This window comes from Sus scrofa, chromosome 7, assembly GCF_000003025.6.
Source record: "Sus scrofa isolate TJ Tabasco breed Duroc chromosome 7, Sscrofa11.1, whole genome shotgun sequence".
NCBI lineage: Eukaryota > Metazoa > Chordata > Mammalia > Artiodactyla > Suidae > Sus > Sus scrofa.
Genome location: NC_010449.5, coordinates 22,972,338 through 22,977,160, shown reverse-complemented (window position 1 = coordinate 22,977,160; position 4,823 = coordinate 22,972,338). Strand labels below are relative to the sequence as shown.

Genomic DNA, 4,823 nt, shown 5'->3' with positions numbered 1-4,823 from the left:
GAAGAAGAGATGCGCAGGGCCTGAACCAACCGCCCTCCTAGAAGTGTGTCCTCAGCAGGGACCTTCCCCTCTAATCTCTGACTGCTGGAAATCAGGCCCGGATCACCAGAAGTATCCAGGTGAGTATTTTGTCTTTCATTTCCACACCTGCTTTACAGAGGGTACGTGGTAGCACTCAGCCCCAGACTCAGCACATGTGTGTGGAGGGGTCATCCCAGGAATAAGGCAGGTCAACTTCCACCTGGGCTTGAAACCCCCACTGAGACAAGGAGACTCAGATCCCCGCTCCCTTCCCTACCTGAGCGCTTCTTCCACCAGATCACAATTCCAGCCACCACCACTTCAGCAACGAGAACCAGGCCAACAATGATGCCTATGATGGGGACAGGGCAGGGGGGCTGAGGAGGGTCTGGGAACAAAGGGCGAGGGGAGGGCCCTCCTCAGGCTTGAGTCCCGACCTTGCGGAAGGTCTTCAGAAGGGCTTCTGCTGTGTCTGAGAAGAGGCTCCGCCCCCAGGGCCCTCCTTACCCCATCTCAGGGTGAGGGGCTCCTGCAGGCCCTCGTGCTGCACATGGCAGGTGTAGCTCTGCTCCTCTCCAGGAGGCACCACCAGGGCCGCCCACTTCTGGAAGGTCCCATCCCCTGAGGGCCTGGTCTCCACCAGCTCCATGTCCTGGCTCTGGTCCTGGCCCTCCCGCTGCCAGGTCAGGGAGATCTCCTTAGGTAGAAGCCCAGGGCCCAGCACCTCAAGGTGACCCCGAGGTCAGAGCTGGGGTGGCGGGTCACATGTGTCTTTGGAGGGTCTGAGGAAGAAGAATCAGAAAATTCACTTCGGATTACTCACAAGGGGCCACTGAAGCAGCCTCATGTGACCACTGGGAGAATGGAGAGGACAATGGTTTGGAAGGAGAAGCACAAACCACAGACACCAGCCTGGCCTGGGGATGGGGGTGGGGGTCTGGAAATATCTCCTATTCCTTGGAAATTTCTATAATTAGAGACTAGGGTAAAAGTCTTCAGGTCTCAGAGGAAGAAGACAGTCTCTGGTCCTATTCTGGGTGGAGGGTGACTGACTCAGAAAAGCTGGAGTCAGGCCTCCAAAGATGTTCTCAGGTGGAGAAAAAGACCTTTAGAGAGAAAGTCATGGTTCACAACATTGCTGTCAGAGTCACAGGGAACTGCTGATCAGTTACATCAGGGATGGTCTCCCTTTCCATTTCCCTGAGACTAAATTCTTTAATTGCCCTTTAGAGAAAGTCTGGCTTCTGAGCAAGTCACTCTCTAGTACAGGATATAAGAACCTCTTTCTCCCGTCCAGAAAGAATGGCGGTGTTTTTTTGTTTGTTTGTTTTTTGTCTTTTGAGGGCTGCATCCGCAGCATATGGAGGGAAGTTCCCAGGCTAGGGGTCGAATTGGAGATGTAGCTGCCGGGCTACACCACAGTCACTCAGGATCTGAGCCGCGTCTGCGACCTACACCAGAAAGGCTATATATTCTTAGACTGATTCCATTTTCCTCTCCTTTTAAGAAGCCAGCTCCCTCCCGAGGGGAGATTGTGGAGGCCCCGCGGCCCCTGATACCTCTGCGCTGCAGCGTGTCCTTCCCCATCTCCAGGTGTCTGCTGAGCCACTCCACGCACGTTCCCGGCAGGTAGTTCCTATCGCGCTCCGCCTCACCTGAAGCCTCCCACTTGCGCTTGGTGATCTGAGCCGCCGTGTCCGCCGCGGTCCAGGAACGCAGGTCCTCGTTCAGGGCGATGAAATCCTCCCCGTCGTAGGCGAACTGTTCGTACCTGCGGAGGAGGCGGCCGTCTGGCTCTGCGTCGCAGCCGTAAGTCCACTGGAGAGTGTGAGATCCTAGCGGTGACCCGATAACTGATCCGGGCCCGTAGCCCCGCCGGAAGTCAGCCCCGCCCCCCGCCCCGACCGACCAGAGGTTAAACCTAACTGAAAGTGAAACTGGGTGAAAGTCCTGCCGCCCCTTCCCAGATGAAGGGGCCCTGCGGGTCCAGAAATCTTGGGGCGACCCCAGCCGGTCCTGGGGATGGTGGTCGTGCCCTGGACCCGGGCCCGAGTCGCTCACCGGCCTCACTCTGGTTGAAGTAGCGGCGCAGGGTGTTCAGGTTCACTGCGGGAGTTTGTGCGGTGTCCTTGACGCCCCGCGTGTTCAGATCCCAATACTCTGGCCCCTGCTGCTCCATCCACGACGGCCGCAGCTCCACCCTCGGATTCGGGGCGTCGCTGTCGAACCTCATGAGTTGCGTGTCGTCCACGTAGCCGACGGCAATGGAGCGGGTCTCCCTGCGGCCGGGCCGGGACACGGCGGTGTAGACATCCCTCAGGGAGTGGTAGCCTGGGGGTGGGGAGGAGGGGGAGACACGACCCTCCTCCCGGCGCGGGGCCCCGGGTGCGAGGCGTGGGACCGGGGAGGAGGCGTGGGGCTGGTGAGAAGGGAAAGGGGTGGTGGGTCGGAGAGGGCACTGGAGTTCGGAAGGGGTGGGAGGCGGGGGAGGTACAGGGCCCGGCAGGACCGAGGTGGGGAATCTGGGGCGGAGGCGGCGGAGGCGCATCTTCTCCTGGGGTCCGGCTCCCCAGCCAGGCGGTGCCCTCGTTCCTCCCCGCAGAGGCCGTTCCTCCCCAACCCCGCACTCACCCGCCCGGGTCCGGGTCAGGGCCAGGCCCCCCCCCAGAGAAGCAGGAGGAGGGCTCGAGACCCCCTGACCCGTATCCTTGGGGTCTGGGAAGAAGCTGAGTGGAGGCGGGTGAGTGGAGATTTTGTAACCCGGGACCGCGGTGGCTTTGATTGGCTTCTCCAGAAACCCGACCCGCAATGGGAGTGAGAAGTGGGGACTTGGGGCCGCGTCAGGAAAATCCATGCGGGGAGGGTCCGATATTTTATAATCCGGGCAGGGTGATAGTATTAATAACCTTTTACATGTTAACAGAAATCATATGTTTTTATGAGAAATAACTATTTTCCTAGATAAGCAGAATAGTGAGAAGAGTGTATTTACTTATTTATTTATTTATTTTTATTTTCCCACTGTACAGCAAGGGGGTCAGGTTATCCTTACATGTATACATTGCAATTACAGTTTTTCCCCCACCCTTTCTTCTGTTGCAACATGAGTATCTAGACATAGTTCTCAATGCTATTCAGCAGGATCTCCTTGTAAATCTATTCTAAGTTGTGTCTGATAAGCCCAAGCTCCCGATCCCTCCCACTCCCTCCCCCTCCCTCCCCCTCCCATCAGGCAACCACAAGTCTCAGAAGAGTGTATTTTTTACATTTTTTGCAACTCTCGTCTCGCATTAGAAGACCGCTGGAGGAATTCCCTTCGTGGCGCAGTGGTTAAGGAATCCGACTAGGAACCATGAGGTTGCAGGTTCCATCCCTGGCCTTGCTCAGTGGGTTAAGGATCTGGCCTTGCCGTGAGCTGTGCTGTAGGTCGCAGACGAAGCTCAGATCTGGTGTGGCTATGGCTGTGGCATAGGCCTGCGGCTGAAGCTCCAATTGGACCCCTAGCCTGGGATCCTCCATATGCCGTGGGAGCAGGCCTAGAAAGGCAAAAAGACAAAACAAAAACAAAAACAAATAAATACCAAAACAACCCACTGTTATTTTGATTGAAGTATATGAAAAAATATGCAGCCTTACAAATGCATGAGAGTAGTGTTTTAACTAACATTTTCAGATAATTTTTGCTAATCATCTTTGTTACTAAATTAAAATTATGCAAGTGGTAGTTTCTCAGTTTTGTTTTTTGACCAAGTGGAACCTGAAACACTGAATACTTCCTGTCTTGTCACATTAAAATACATAGGCCTATCTTGATATTGAAATGGATCTTTAACTAATGCATGAGTTTTTAAAGTAATGTATGGTTTCACTAAGTTATAGGTCTTCCACTGTAGATTTCAGTAAATCAACGTTTGAATCAAGGAAACAAGTATTGTTACTTGTTAAGCGTCAGTTGATTTTTTTTTCCCCCTGGGGCCTGTGGCATATGGAAGTTCCTGGGCAGGGAATCAAACTCTTTTCTTTTCTTTTTTTTTTTTTTATAAATGGATACTTTATTTTTTTTTTTATTTATTTTTTTTGTCTTTTGTCTTTTTGTTGTTGTTGTTGTTGTTTTTGTTGCTACTTCTTGGGCCGCTCCCGCGGCATATGGAGGTTCCCAGGCTAGGGGTCCAATCGGAGCTGTAGCCACCGGCCTACGCCAGAGCCACAGCAACACGGGATCCGAGCCGCGTCTGCAACCTTCACCACAGGTCACGGCAACGCCGGATCGTTAACCCACTGAGCAAGGGCAGGGACCTCATGGTTCCTAGTCGGATTCGTTAACCACTGCGCCACGACGGGAACTCCTTTTTTTTTTTTTTTTTTTATAAATGGATACTTTATTTATTTATTTTTTTTAGAATTCTTTACCTATTGCGCCTCCCCATACTTTCCCCCCAAATTCAAACAATTTTATTTCCTTTCATCCCAGACTCCTCTGTCCTTATTGTCTGTACCCAAATGAAAACACACATGACATTTTTCAATTGTAGACTGACGAGTTCTCTAAGCATGACCCAAAGGTGAAAAACAATCAAGAAAAACATAAAACTTTTCTAAGGCAACCAAAGATTCACAGGAGTTCCCGTCGTGGCTCAGTGGTTAACGAATCCAAGTAGGAACCATGAGGTTGGGGGTTTGATCCCTGGCCTTGCTCAGTGGATTAAGGATCCAGTGTTGCCATGGGCTGTGGTGTGGGTGGCAGACAGGGCTTGGATCTGGTGTTGCTGTGGCTCTGGTGTAGGCTCGTGACTACAGCTCCG

At 52.8% G+C, this 4,823-nt stretch overlaps 1 pseudogene; it reads right to left on the bottom strand.

Annotated features, from left to right (window-relative positions):
* Positions 706–2,689, bottom strand: SLA-4 (MHC class I antigen 4; annotated as a pseudogene).